Source organism: Rhinoderma darwinii, chromosome 1 (assembly GCF_050947455.1).
Source record: "Rhinoderma darwinii isolate aRhiDar2 chromosome 1, aRhiDar2.hap1, whole genome shotgun sequence".
NCBI classification, from domain to species: domain Eukaryota; kingdom Metazoa; phylum Chordata; class Amphibia; order Anura; family Rhinodermatidae; genus Rhinoderma; species Rhinoderma darwinii.
The window spans coordinates 371,789,017-371,804,941 of record NC_134687.1 but is presented as its reverse complement, the minus strand read 5'-3'; the positions used below and the strand labels follow the sequence as shown (position 1 = coordinate 371,804,941).

Genomic DNA, 15,925 nt, shown 5'->3' with positions numbered 1-15,925 from the left:
ATAATTAATACATAACATTTATTAATATTTGTTATTGAACATGGTAGTAGAAAAAAATGCGTGTGTGTATATATATATATATATATATATATATATACACATACATATACTCATTCGGTGTCAGTTATTAATAAAATGTCAGAGTAACAATAAACATGAAAAATGGCAAAGTTGTAAATATGTTTCCTAAAAAAAAGACATCAAATATGTATAAATAAACACAATTGAAGTTATTTTAATCTGACACCCAATAATCCAGAATGTCTGAAAGTTTGCCGCTTGTTCCAGTACAAAATCTAGAATATTTGATAATCCAGCACCCATCAGTTGATGCCGAAAAAGAAACAAATTATATATCAACTGTATTTATAAATCTATAGATAGATATGCTGTAAATTTTGAGAACCAATTTTCAGGCCCACTTACGCCACCTTATGGCCTGAAATAAATAGACATGTGTGCCTTATAAATTTGGAAGACTTAGGGTATGTTCACACGGCAGCGTCCGTAACGGCTGAAATTACGGGGCTGTTTTCAGGAGAAAACAGCCCCGTCGTTTCAGCCGTAACGGCATGTGCAGGCGCTTGAACGCCGCGTCTATTACGGACGTAACTGGAGCTGGTTTTCCATGGAGTCCATGGAAAACGGCTCCATTTACGTCTGAAGAAGTGACATGACACTTCTTTGGCGCTGGCGTCTATTTACGTGCCGTCTTTTGACAGCGACACATAAATATACGCCTCGTGTGAACAGACAAACGTCAGCCCATTGCTTTCAATGGGCAGATGTTTGTCAACGCTTTCAAGCCATAATTTCGGACGTAATTCGGGGGTTAAAATGCCCGAATTACGTCCGTAAATAGGCCGTGTGAACATACCCTTAGGGTATGTTCACACGAGGTCATTACGTCCGTAATTGACGGCCGTATTTCGGCTGCAAGTACCGGACCGAACACAGTGCAGGGAGCCGGGCTCCTAGCATCATAGTTTTGTACGACGCTAGGAGTTCCTGCCTCTCCGTGGAACTACTGTCCCGTACTGAAAACATGATTACAGTACGGGACAGTTGTCCCGCAGCGAGGCAGGGACTCCTAGCGTCGTACATAACTATGATGTTAGGAGCCCGGCTCCCTGCAGTGTGTTCGGTCCGGGACTTGCGGCCGAAATACGTCCGTCAATTACGGACGTAATGACCTCGTGTGAACATACCCTTAGGCTGGGTTCACACATCCTATTTACGGACGTAATTCGGGCGTTTTAACCTCGAATTACGTCCGAAAATACGCCACCAAACGCCGGCAGCATGCCATTACGTCTGAAATTCCGGAGCTGTTTTCACCTGAAAACAGCTCCGTAATTTCAGCCGTAATGGAGGCTGCCGTGTGAACATACCCTTAAAGGGAATGTGCACACGACCTCTTTTCAGACGTAATGGAGGCGTTTTACGCCTCGAATTACACCTGAAAAGACGGCTCCAATACGTCGGCAAACATCTGCCCATTGCTTGCAACGGGTCTTACGATGTTCTGTGCAGACGAGCTGTCATTTTACGCGTCACTGTCAAAATACGGCGCGTAAAATTACGCCCGCATCAAAGAAGTGTAGGACACTTCTTGGGACGTAATTGGAGCCATTTTTCATTGACTCCAATGAAGAACAGCTCCAATTACGTCCGTAAAAGACACCGCGAAAAACGCGTGCACTTATAAATTCTACTGAAAACAGCTCCGTAATTTCAGACGTATTTGGCGTTGTCGTGTGCACATACCCTTAAAGGGAATGTTTCGCGAATTAAACCTTTTTTTTTTTTTTAAGTAAGTTACTTATTTCTATTATATTTTTTACGTTTTTTGCTGTATTTTTTTTTTTCTTCCACATGGTGGAAAGTATTAAAAATGAAATTATAATTTGACATGTTTTCCTATGTTGGCCACCAGAGGGAGCACTTCCCAGAATTACAGCAAGGTGAATAAGGCAAAGCAACCTGACTCATAGCTGCCGTAAATGTGGGAGGGAATCTCACCACCCCCCCCCCCTCCTCCTCCTACAAGCCAGGAAAAGGTGTCTTCAAATTGCTAAGCAGTGTCCGGCTGCCATTTTGGGTGTGATTGTTCAAATGCAAAAACAGCTCCAAAAACGTCCCAAGAAGTGATATGCACTTCTTTTTGGCAGGCGTCTTTTTACGTGCCGTTTTTGGAAAACGGACGCATAAAAAAAACGCCCCGTCAGAACAGAACGTCGTATTTCCCATTGAAACCAATGGGCAGATGTTTGGAGGTGTTCTGCTTCCGATTTTACGGCCCGAAAAACGTCTGAAAACACTGCGTGTGAACATACCCTTAGAATGATGAAAGTGAAGTGAATGACCTTTCAGTTGACAGGTTCACACGGCGTGTATTTGACACGTTTTTTTTTGCGCATTTTACATGCCTCTCCTGCTAAATGTCTTTATCCCTCCATCCTGCTGACAGTCTCCTCCAGGATCACCACCCAATACTGCTTACAGTCTCCTCAAGCGTCTCCACCCAATCTTGCTGACAGTCTCCTCCAGGATCACCACGCTATACTGCTTACAGTCTCCTCCAGCGTCCCCACCCAATCTTGCTGACAGTCTCCTCCAGCATCACCATACAATACTGCTGACAGTCTCCTCCAGCGTTGCCATACAATCCTGCTGACAGTCTCCTGGAGGAGACTGTCAGCAGTATTGGGTGGTGATGCTGGAGGAGACTGTCAGCAGTATTGTATGGTGATGCTGGAGGAGACTGTCAGCAAGATTGGGTGGTGATCCTGGAGGAGACTGTCAGCAAGATTAGGTGGTGATGATGGAGGAGGTCAGCAAGACCTGGAGGAGACTGTCAGCAGGATTGTATGGTGACGCTGGAGGAGACTGTCAGCAAGATTGGGTGGTGATGATGGAGGAGACTATCAGCAAGATTGCATGGTGACGCTGGAGGAGACTGTCAGCAAGATTAGGTGGGGATGCATCACCATACAATCTTGCTGACAGTCTCCCCCAGCATTACCACCCAATACTGCTGACAGTCTCCTCCAGCGTCCCCATACAATCCTTCTGACAGTCTCCTCCGCAGTAGAGGAGACTGTCACACCACTCTGTGATAGGAATAACCATCTGCTGCTGACAGACTCCTCCCCAATCTACTGCTGACGGATAGCTAAACGTCCTCACTCAATCACAGTCCGCACACCGTCCACACTGACATTACATCTAACGACGGGGACGGGGCCCGCCGGGGGGGGCGTCGGGGGGGTCTGTGAGAGAGAGAGAGGGACAGACAGAGACACACACACCTGCAGTGCAGCCGGTCTTCATAATGGTGCCTGCTTTCTCCCTACAAACAACCTTCTCAGCTGTGTGGCTCTGAACTGCGTCTGCACAGTACAGAGCCAGCTGTCAGATGCAATGGACGGCTCCCGTTCATTGTGTCCTATGCACTGTGCTGCCGCATTCTATCTGTGTATGTGTCGTTAACAGACACCTACTCAAATGAAATAAAACATGGCAGCCCCCCGTACAGTAAGAAAGTGTCAATAAAAAAAAACTTTGTGTGAAAAATTAAATAAAGTCAATATAATATTTTATTAAATAAAAACACAAATTAATTTTAAAAAAATCATGACACTGTCCCTTTAAATGAGGAAATATTTTATTAAAAAATCTTTAAAGCTAATATGAGACTGTATCTAGATGAAGAATGTTAGGGAAACAAAAATGTAATAAAAATGTAAATATAAACTACACCCGTGGCTATATTCCTATGAAAAAAAAAATTCTTTCAGTTTTCTGTAAGCAATTTTACTAAACGTGTGCTATAGTCACAAAATGGTACAAAGATGTATGTGAATTTGGTACAATATATTGAGGGGCGATGCCACCAACGTCGCAAAATGAAACAGTCCCATTCTGCAACGTATCCTTTAGTAAATGCCCTTCTGCACTGTATGACTGAAATTTTAATGGGGTGGAAAATTATTAATTTGGTGCTTGCTTGCAAGTTAAAAGGGGTTTTCCACTTTAGACAATCGCTAGTTTTTAGAAGGGTCCTTTGACAATCATAGTATGTTCACACGGTTTATTTTCGGCCCGTAAACGCCCGAAAAGCGGCCAAAAAAGCGGACGCAGAACGCCTCCAAACATCTGCCCATTGATTTCAATGGGAAAAACGGCGTTCTGTTCTGACGGGCTGTTTTTTTACGTGGCCGTTTTGAAAAACAGGCGCTTAAAAAACAGCCGCGAAAAAAAGTGCAGGTCACTTCTTGGGATGTTTTTGGAGCCGTTTTTCTTTGACTCTATAGAAAACAACTCCAAAAACGCCCGTGAAAAACGCAGCGAAAAAAGGCGAGTGGCTTAAAAAACGTCTGAAAATCAGGAGCTGTTTTGCCTTGAAAACAGCTCCGTATTTTCAGACGTTTTTGAGTTTGCATGTGAACATAGCCTTAGCAGATCACAGGATGTACCCACAGGCTGTTATTTGTGGGGAAATCTGCCCATTCAAAAAAAGGGTTGTCTGTGTAATGAAGAACAGGACAGGTCCTCCAGAGTGAGAGATTCTCCATGTTAGGCTCCATGCACACGACCATGCCCATAATTACAACCCGTATATACGGGCTCGAACGGCCGTGGGCAGCCGGTCGTTTGTACGGGCCGTGCTCCCATTATAAAGTATAGGAGCACGGTCCGTAAAGTAAGAAAATAGGACGTGTCCTATTTTTTTCGGCCGGTTTCTACGGCATGGACACAGGAAGGTGTCCGTCGGCCATAGAAATGAATGGGCCCGTAATTACGGGCAATTTTACGGTCGTGTGCATGGGGACGAAGGCTTGATTCACACGGCACTGAAATTCCACATGGAAAATCTGCAGTGGGTTAAAGTCCCAGCCATGTGTATGAGAGTTGAACACATCTCATCCACATGCTGCTGAACATTCTCCACACCGAAATCAGCGCATTCTGCAGGCTGGAAGAATACGACATCCCCCACAAAAGCCAACGTAAAATAAGTTGTTTTATATTAGTATTACAAGTTGTACTCTACCAGTATTGGAGGGCGCACAGACACAGCTGAAATGGTAAGGTGGAGGCCTGAGAAGCGGGTTGTTGTTGGGATGTTGTTTTCTAAGGATATGTGCACACGACCTCTTTTCAGACGTAATGGAGGTATTTTACGCCTCGAATTACGCCTGAAAAGACGGCTCCAATAAGTCGGCAAACATCTGCCCATTGCTTGCAATGGGTCTTACGATGTTCTGTGCAGACGAGCTGTCATTTTACGCGTCGCTGTCAAAAGACGGCGCGAAAATTACGGCCGCGTCAAAGAAGTGCAGGACACTTCTTGGGACGTAATTGGAGCCGTTTTTTATTGACTTTTAAAGACGTCTGAAATCCTGGAGCTGTTTTCTACTGAAAACAGATCCGTAATTTCAGACGTATTTGGCGTTGTCGTGTGCACATACCCTTAAAGGAAATGTTTCGCGAATTAAATCTTTTTTTTTAAAGTAAGTTACATATTTCTATTATATTTTTTACGTTTTTTGCTGTATTTTTTTTTTCTTCTACATGGTGGAAAGTATTAAAAATGAAATAATAATTTGACATGTTTTCCTATGTTGGCCACCAGAGGGAGCACTTCCCAGAATTACAGCAAGGTTCAAAAGGTAATTTCAGACGTATTTTGCGTTTGCGTGTGAACATACCCTTACAGTCAACATCTTGTCCATCTTCTGCTTCCTTCCATTGCTCAGCCACTTCTCCTTACCACTTCAGTTGTGCTTGTTCCTGGATAGGCTCTGAGGCACACAGACACATCTGAGATGAGTGTTGGTTGTTATAGGTTTATAGCCAATAGGTCGTCCTCTAGACTGACTTCGCTTCAGGTCCCTCATGATTGACAGAAGCCAGAACAGGAAAGAGGGCTTACAACGTTCTTGAGCCCTATATCCTGATGCAACCCGTCCTGCTGCGTGTTCTCTCCAATACAGGATGGTTTTGTGTTTACTAACGTGACGGCGGCCATTTTAATTAACCTAATGATTATCCCCTAGACATGTTGAGCGTTAATAAATAATTGAAGGTATTTCTATAGTAATTTTTTTTTAAATTATTTCATTTTCTTTATTTCCCGGAGAACCCTTTTAAACACACATGCAAACGTAGCAATAAAGAGAAAAAGAACATGGATTGCGCATGCAAAAGAGCACGCAGATGCCTTAAGGGCAGTCCCAAGCCCAGCAAGTGTTCCAGCTCTCGTGTGTAAACCCTGTCCAATCCTCCCCCTTGGACTTGATTGACGGCGCCAATGTTCTACTACATCACTGTGTTAATCAAGAACAAGAGGGGGCATTGGGCAGGGTTTATTCACGAGAGCCAGAGCACTTAATGGGGTTTGGGACCGCTTGTGAGCTTGTTTGCAAACATGATCAAAGTTATTTTTCTCTGCATTGCTAAGTCTATCAGCGGGCACAAAGGTATGTTTACACATGTGTTTAAGTCCCCTACCTTGTGCAGGTATTAGCTTATAGCTATAAAGCATCTAAGGCTTCGTTCACATCTGCGTCAGGACTCAGTTCATGGGTTCCGTCTGAGCTTTCCATCAGGGGAACCCATGAACAGAATCAAAACTGAAACAAACGGAAACCTTAGGTTTTCGTTTGCATCACCATTGATTTCAATGGTGACGGATCCGGTGCAAATGGTTTCCGTTTGTCACTGTTGTGCAAGTGTTCCATCGTTTTGACGGAATGAATAGCACAGTCGACTAGGGTATTGATTCCGTCAAAACGACGGAACCCTTGCACAACGGTGACAAATGGAAACCATTTGCACCAGATCCGCCACCATTGAAATCAATGGTGATGCAAACAGAAACCTATGGTTTCCGTTTGTTTCAGTTTAGATTCCGTTCATGGGTTCCCGTGACGGAAAGCTCCAACGGAACCCATGAATGGAGTCCCGATGCAGCTGCGAATGAAGCCTAAAAGACTCTCTTTAGTTTAGAATTCCCTAATAGGGTATATCCCTTCTACACTATTCCACACTGCAAAAAACCAAAGTATGCCAACGTATATCGGCCGGGTGTATGCAAAATGGACACAGTTTTGGCATACACCGCGTAAGTGAGGGCCTATGGATATGTTAGGCGTATGCGTCGGTAGCTTTCCCAGGACAAACACTGAAAGTAGGGCTATGACGTAATGCAAACAGAGCCTAAGACACTTGTTTCAATGCCCATTGTATAATTATTAGGGCACTGCAGTCCTCATCTCATGCTGCATATGCTGTCAGCAGGGCTGAAGGCGACAGACGTCACCATGCAGCCCTACTTTAAATACTACTAGTGCTGTAATCTCAAGCCTCTATTGTTCCTCTCCCACGATCTAGTGCTCCTGCAGCTAAATAATGAAAGGAAATCAGTGTGAGGGTGCTGTACGGCCAGGGATTTTGGTCCAGGAGGAGCTCCTGACGTCACTGTCCATATATGGACAGTGACATCAGGGGCTTCTCCAGGAGCTGAATCCCTGGCCACAGAGTTGCCGACGCTCTGGCCGGGAATTCCGCTCCTGGAGGAGCCCCTGATGTCACTATCCATATATGGACATTAACATCATTGACTCCTTCAGGAGAGGAATCCCCGGGCAGAGTGTCGGCAACGATCTGGCTGGGGGTTCCACTCCTAGAGGGAGCCTCAAAGGCGCTATCTACAGGGCGGGGGGTGTAGTGCTATCGACAAGGAGGGGGTATGTGGTGCTCTATAAGGGGAGTGGGCCTATCTACAAGGGGTTGTGTGTGACGCTATCTATAGGGGTCAGGGGCCTAACTAGGAAAGACTGGGCCCCATAGCAACTTTTGACTGGGCCCCTCCTCCTAGGTGCCACACGCAGCCCCCCTTATAGATAGTGTCCCTTGTAGATACCGCCCCCTGTAGATTGTGCCATACAGCCCCCCTGTAGACAGTGTCACACCCCAATTGTAGCTAGCGCCCCCACCTCCCCCTTGTAGATAGTGCCATACAGCCCCTCTGTAGATATTGCCATAAAGCCCCCCCCCCATAGAAAGCGCCACACAGCCCCCCTCACTTGTATATAGTGCCACATATCCCCCTTTTAGTAGATAGCGCCACACACAGACCCCTGTAGATTCTGCCACACACAGACCCCTGTAGAAAGCGCCACACAGCCCCCCTCACTTGTATATAGTGCCACATATCCCCCTCTTAGTAGATAGCGCCACACACAGACCCCTGTAGATTCTGCCACACACAGACCCCTGTAGATTGCGACACACAAAGCCCCCTGTAGATTCTGCCACACACAACCCCCTGTAGACTGCGCCACACAGCCCTCCCCCTTGTAAATAATGCCATACAGCCCCCCTAGTAGATAGTGCCATACAGCCCCCCTAGTAGATAGTGCCACACAGCCTCCCCTTAGTAGTGCCACACAGTGTGTGCCTCTATCTACAAGGGGATGTGTGTGCCACTATCTACAGGGTCCTGTGTGGCACTATCTACAGAGGGTACTGTGGCATTATCTACAGAGGGCACTGTATATATGGGGGCACAGACTGGGGGCCTAACTTCTATATCGTGTCATAAACAGGGCCTAACTTCTATAAGGGGGCACAAACTGCCGTTTCTGACGTTTTACTGCCGCCGTAACTGAGTTCCCCCGCAAAGTGGCCCATTAAGGCCGGATTCACACGAGCGCGTTCAGTCCATGATATACGGTCCGCAGGTCGGCCGCATTTCCCGGACTGAGCACTGTGCAGGGAGCTGGGCTCTTATCGTCATCGTTATCTATGATGTTAGAAGTCGCTGCCTCGCTGCGGGAAAACTGTCACGTACTGAGTACGGGACAGTAGTTCCGCGGAGAGGTAGGGACTCCTAGCGTCATAGATAACAATGATGCTAGGAGCCCTACTCCCTGCTGTGTGCTCAGTCTGGGAAATGGGGCCGACCTGCGGACCGTATATCACGGACTGAACACGCTCGTGTGAATCCGGCCTAAGTCTGTGTCGCCTAATGGCCCACATAAACCTGGAGCCGACCCTGTCTGGGTGGAAGGGGCCACAATTTCTAAACAGTCTAGGGCTCATATAGTAACAAGAGAATGCCTAAGTTATTCAGCAGACATACCCCTAAAATGCACCCTAGTGTTAACCTCAATACCCCAAATTGTCAGCCACAATTGCTGGAAAATCACAGACCAAAAGACATCTGAGCAGCAAACGGCAGAAGGAGCGCCGACCTTAGGGCCAGATCACACAGAATTTTTTGGTACTAATTTTGACGTGGAAACCGTATCGGAATGAGCGCCAAAAAACGTCCGAAAGCGCCTCCCATTGATTTAATTTTGTTCCGCAGGAAAATAAAGTGTCATGTTCTTTCTTGCTGCGGTTCCGCCTCCGACCTCCCATTGAAATCAAGAGAAAGCGATTTTTGCTGTGTAAAACCGCGGTAAGAAAGTGCAGAAGAAATTTTGAGGCAGATTTTTTCTGCCTGCAAATTCCTCCATGTGAACTACGCCTTAGGGGTGTGCGACATGTGTGAGTGCTCAGGGTGCTGCACCCTCCCAGCGTGTAGGGGGCGCCACTGGGAAGGCCTTTTGAGCTCTATGTCCTCTGCTGTTAGTTACACACACAAAGGAAACAAGAGCAATGGCAGCAAGAAAAGAGATGGAAGCTCTATCCACAGCCTGCCCCTGCAAGAAGCCTGTCAGCAAGGGAGGAGGTAAGTGTCTATGTGTGTGTATATATGTATCTGAATGTATACAGTATGTGCCTGTGTAAATAAGTCTCTGTGTTTGTATGTGTATATGTTTTAGTATGTGTGTGTATATGTGTGCCTGTGTGTCTATATATGTGTCTGCGTGTTTGTGTGTGTGTGTGTATATATATATATATATATGCCTCTGAGTGTGTTTATTTGTGCCTGTGTAGGTATAGTTATCAGAGTATGTTATCTGTAGTGTTGCATAGAACTGCAGATAACATCCACTACATTATCTGTACTCCGATAGTCATCAGAGTGCGTTATCTGTGGTGTTACATAGGACTGCAGGTAACGCTACTATATTATCTGTACTCCGAGAGTTATCACTGTTATCCGTGGTGTTACATAGGACTGCAGGTGACACTACTACATTATACTAAGTTTTTACTGTGTGGTTTCTGTGGTATTCAATAGGACTGCATGTAACACCTACTACATTATGTTTACTCAGAGAGTTTTCACTGTGTTATCTGTAGTGTTACATAGGACTGCAGGTGACATCTACTACTTTATCTGTACTCAGAGAGTTATCACAGTGTGTTTGTTATCTGTAGTTTTACATAGGACTGTAGGTAACACTACTACATTATCTGTACTCAGAGAGGTATCACAGTTATCTGTGGTGTTACATGATACTACAGGTGACATCTACTACATTATCTGTACCCAGAAAGTTATCACTGTGTGTTATCTGTGGTGTTACATAGGACTGCAGGTAACATCTACTACATTATCTGTATCCAGAGAGTTATCACAGTGTATGATCTGTGGTGTTACATAGGACTGCAGGTAAAACTACTACATTATCTGTCTTCAGCGAGTTATCACTGTGTTATGTGTGGTGTTACATAGGACTGCATGCAACATCTACTGCATTATATGTACTGTGTATATATGTGCCTTTGTGTATATATGTTCCTGTATGTCTATATATGTGCATTTATGTATTTGTATATGTTCCTGTGTGTGTGTGTGTGTGTGTGTGTGTGTGCGCCTCTGTATGTCTATTTATTTAACTTTATGTATGTATATATTTCAGAATGTCTATATATACTAGCCCTTCTTAATGAATTAGAATATCATCAAAAAGTTAATTTATTTTAGTAATTCAATTCAAAAAGTGTCTCTCATATATTATATAAATTCTTTACCCACAGTGATCTATTTCCAGCATTTTTTTTTTCTTTTAATGTTGATGATTATGGTAACAGTCAATAAAAACCCAAAATTTAGTGTCTCAGAAAATTTGAATATTATATAAACCCAATTTCAAAAATGATTTTTAAAACCGAAATGTTAATACCTACTGAAAAGTATGTACAGTATATGTCCTCAATACTTCGTCGGGCCTCCTTTTGCATGAATTACTACATGGCATGGAGGCGTTCAGACTGTGGCACTGGTGGTATGGAAGCCCAGGTTGCTTTGATAGTGGCCTTCAGCTCATCTGCATTGTTGGGTCTGGTGTCTCTCATCTTCCTCTTGACAATACCCTATAGATTCTCTATGGGGTTTAGGTCAGGCGAGTTTGCTGGCCAATCAAGCGCAGTGACACTGTGGTTATTAAAGGATCAGTGTCAGGAAAAAAATTTTTTTTTAGATCAATTTGCATTTAGTGTTTTATTAAAAAAAAAAATATTTATTTGTGTGTTTGTGTTTTACTTTTTTTTATTTTTTCACTTTTTCTTGTCCATGGGGGCTGCCATTTTTTTTTTCCATCTCTGTATGTGTCGATTAACGACACATACAGACATGGAATACGGCACATACAGTCCCATAGTGAATGAGAACGGGGCCCGTTCCATCCACTATGCTGTACACCGTCTGTGTGGAAACGGCGCATGCGCCGCTCCCACACAGTCCAAATTGAACTGTGCGACGTCCGGCGCCATTTTCTTGTGGACCGGAAGTCGCGGCCGGACAGTAAGTTTACTACTTCTGGTCGCGGCTTCCGGACTTGTGCACTTGGAGCGGAGGTAGCAGACGGAGCGGACGGACCGGAGGGAGCGGCGGCGGCAGGAGCAGGTAAGTTAGGTCTGTGTATGTACGTGTTTTACTGTGTGTTTACTACTGTATGTTAACCTACTACACTGTGTTTTAGAGAAAGTATTCGGCACACTCAGCCTATGTTACTAGGAGGATAAGTTAGAAGTATAAGTTAGAAGTGGAAATAGTGGTGGCCTGGGTTGCAATAGATCTAGGCACAAACGGTGTAATCCACTACATGACAGGTTCGGGTAGATAGTATGAAATGTTGTTTGTGGGTCTAGTAGTATCACAGTTTGTGGTCATCAAGTGGCATGCATCTTAGTTATCGTTAATTTGTGTAGACGGGGGCAAATAGTTCTATGCAATCACAAAAATGGGAGGGAGAGGGAAACTCCGTTATAACGAAACATAGGAAAATCTCCTCTCTGTAATATACTCACGTGTAATGTTCTGTACACTTGTAGTGCCTGACGAAGGTCCTTTGACCGAAACGTTGCACGCACCAAACCCTTGGCATCTAATATAATAAATTCCAAGAAATTGAAACTCACGACTCAGTGTGCCGAATACTTTCTCTAAAATACGATTGGGTTGGGACCCTATTCGTGCACCTTCTCTGATCTAGTGCATTCCGAACCAATCTCTACTACACTGTGTGTTAGCTCAAAAAATGGCGACACACAGTGTAGGAGGTTAGACCGTTCAAACCCCTCGTTTCTCCCGGCACTAGCCAGGATAAAGGAGGGGGGATTCTGAGAGCCCACTAGAGCGAGTGAGTTTTCTCAAATTTTGCAGCATAAAGCAATGTGGTTGCTTTACCACATGCAATGCTGCAATTTTGGGAAATGCTCCATCTAGTGACCAGCGCTGGGAAATGTTATAAATTAGAATCTAATTTATATTTCCTGACTCGTGAAAAAAATAAAAAAATTAGAACAATGTTTAATCACCTATACACTAACTGTTTAACTAAAAAAAATAAAAAAATTTTTTTCTAGCGACACATTCCCTTTAAACCAGGTATTGGTACTTTTGGCAACGTGGGCAGGTGCCAAGTCCTGCTGGAAAATGAAATCAGCATCTCCATAAGGGCTGATTCAGACGAACGTGCCGTTTTTGCGCACGCAAAAACCGCTGCGTTTTGCGTGCGCAAAAGGCACTTGACAGCTCCGTGTGCCCTGTTCATATGGATGCGCGGATGCGCGGCTGCGTGCTTTTCGCGCAGCCGCCATCTTTATGACACTCCGTTTGGATGTTTGTAAACAGAAAAGCACGTGGTGCTTTTCTGTTTACATTCATTCTCTTACTGTTATTGCGCGAATAACGCGTGTCCCACGGAAGTGCTTCCGTGGGGCATGCGTGATCTTCACGCACCCATTGACTTCAATGGGTTCGTGATGCGCGAAAAACGCCGACACATAGAACATGTCGCGAGTTTTACGCAGCGCACTAACGCTGCGCAAAACTCACGGACCGTCTGCACTGCCCCATAGACTTCTCTAGGTCCACGCGAGCCGCGTGAAAACCACGCGGCCGGCACGGACGCAAAACACGTTCGTCTGAATCCGCCCTGAAGCTTGTCAGCAGAGGGAAGCATGAAGTGCTCTAAATTTCCTGCTAGACGCTGCGCTGACTCTGGACTTGATATAACACAGTGGACCAACACCAGCAGATGACATGGCTCCCCAAACCATCACTGACTGTGGAAACTTCACACTGGACCGCAAGCAACTTGGATTGACGCCTCTCCTCTCTTCCTCCAGACTCTGTGACCTTCATTTTCAAATGAAATGCAAAATTTACTTTCTTCTAAAAACAGGACTTTGGACCACTGAGCAACAGACCAGTCCTTGTAAAGGCTTAGGAAACCTTTGCAGGTGTTTTGTGTTGATTAGCGGATTAGAGTGTTACACCATGAGACTACAATCTTCAACTTTACCCAATAGTCTAATTTTCTGAGAGACTCAATTTTGGGTTTTCATTAACATTAACCCCTTCTCGACATTTGACATATGGCTATGTCATTGCCGGGTAGGGGAAGTATAGAGCGGGCTCACGCTCCATGCAATGCGAGTGTCCGCTGTATGTTACAGCCGACACTTCACAGTATTGAGCGGTTTAACCCGTTAAATGCCGCGGTCAATAGCGACCGCAGCATTTAAAATCGTTAGAAAGAGGGGGGGGCGACCCGCTCTAGCACCTCATCGCGCCACCCGCAATGCAATCGGGGTGGTGATGGTTGCTATGGCAAGTCTGCCATCTTTGTGCTGCTATTAAGCCCTGCCTCTGGCATGGATTAATAGAAACCTGTCAGAAAGACGATATACTGCAATACATTAGTATTGCAGTATATAGTGCAAGCAATCCAACGATTGTAGGTTGAAGTCCCCTAGGGGGACTAATAAAAAAAGTAAAAATTAGTAAAATAAAGGTTTTTTTTTTTGTAAAGAAAAATATATATATATTAAAAGTTCAAAAAACCCCCCTTTTCCCATTTTCCCCCTAAAGCATTGTAAAAAAATTTTAAAAAATAAACATAATTGGTATCGCCGCATCCGTAAAAGTCTGAACTATTACAATATATCATTATTTAACCCGCACGGTGTACACTCTAAAAAAAAAAAACATAAACGCCAGAATCACAATTTTTTTGGTCACCTCATCTCCCACAAAAAAATGGAATAAAAAGTGATCAAAACCTTGCATGTACACCAAAATGGTATCATTAAAAACTACAGCTTAGGGCCTATTCACATCACCGTTCATTTACGTTCCGGGGTTCCGTCGGAGGTTTCCAACTGTCTTTAAAACTTTCTGAAAATAAAAACCCAAAAGGTATTTTATAGTTCTTTGGTTACCAACATCAGCTAGCAACCAGCTCTAAAAGTCTATGCCAATATACAGATTAAGTGTAGCCACTGTACGTGGCCTAGTTCAGTATTAATCTTCAGAGATCCCTAGATGATGCTCTAAATGTCATTTCAAATCCAGAGGTTTCTCATATGCAAAGCTTTATAGTGGACAAAGCACTTTTGGATTCATTTTTTTTAATTATTTAAATACTGCCCCCGGCTTTATAATGTTAATTGAACTACAATAAAAATATCAGAAGGGATTGCCATATATTTCAAGTACAGTGATAGGATTGACATTGCATTTATGGAATCTGCTCTTTGTGTTTTAGCCACATTGCTGTTTTATAACCTCTTATATGTAATAAATTACACTAAAATATTTCCATATATTTTACAGTCACAGGTCTAGTCCTGTAGTGCTTCAATAACTTACCAGCCTAAGGCCTCATGCACATGGCTAATGCCATATGGCACTGTTTTCTCAACTAGAGAAGAATATATCCGAAATATAGCATTCAAAGGAACATTGCACAATTTTTATTTCTCACAGATCTATACCGACTCTGAGAATAAAAAATCATAGGACATTCCATGCCATATATAAGGAACTATCCTCCCCTAGAAGCATTGCGCAAAATAGGAGGTACAGTATAGGAGGTAAGTGGCCATGTGCATGGGCCCTAAAGAGAATGGTTTTGTATTTTATCAGGTGAGTTAGGCCTCATTCACACGACCGTAGCCATGTGCACGGCCGCGATTTTCGGGTCGGACGGCCGCGGAGTGTCTCCCGCGAGCTGCCCGCAAATCGCGAGCCGTGCACGTGGCCGCGTCCATTATTTTCTATGAGCCTGGACTGCAGAACACGGCCGTAATAAGACATGTCCTTTCTTTCTGCGTACTTCCAGGCTCCTGGGCCATGCACGGACCGTGGAAACCACAGTCATGTGCATGGGCCCATAGAAATGAATGGGACCGCAATTCTCCCGTGGATTTTCGGGGGTATTGCGGCCGCAAAAGCACGTTCGTGTGCATGGGGCCTTAAAGAACTTTTATAAAACAACAAAACAAGTTAAATAAAATTAAGTAAATCTTCTAGCCATAGATCATATTTACAGTAATATGTATATTCAAAAGGGCAGAGGTAACAGAGATGCTGTGACTCCATTGTTTTCAGTAGGAGCTACCCACTGTCCTGAGATCTGGTGACTGGCATAAACTGTCTATACACTTATTATCTGTTGTCAGGGTCTGCCATGGGCTTACACAAGAGAAGGTTATGGTGTTAACCCCATCT

At 44.3% G+C, this 15,925-nt stretch overlaps 1 protein-coding gene across 1 annotated transcript in view; it reads right to left on the bottom strand.

Annotated features, from left to right (window-relative positions):
* TJP2 (tight junction protein 2) overlaps positions 1–15,925 on the bottom strand; it is a 191,716-nt gene that overhangs the window by 110,625 nt on the left and 65,166 nt on the right. The gene's annotated exons all lie outside the window — the stretch shown is intronic.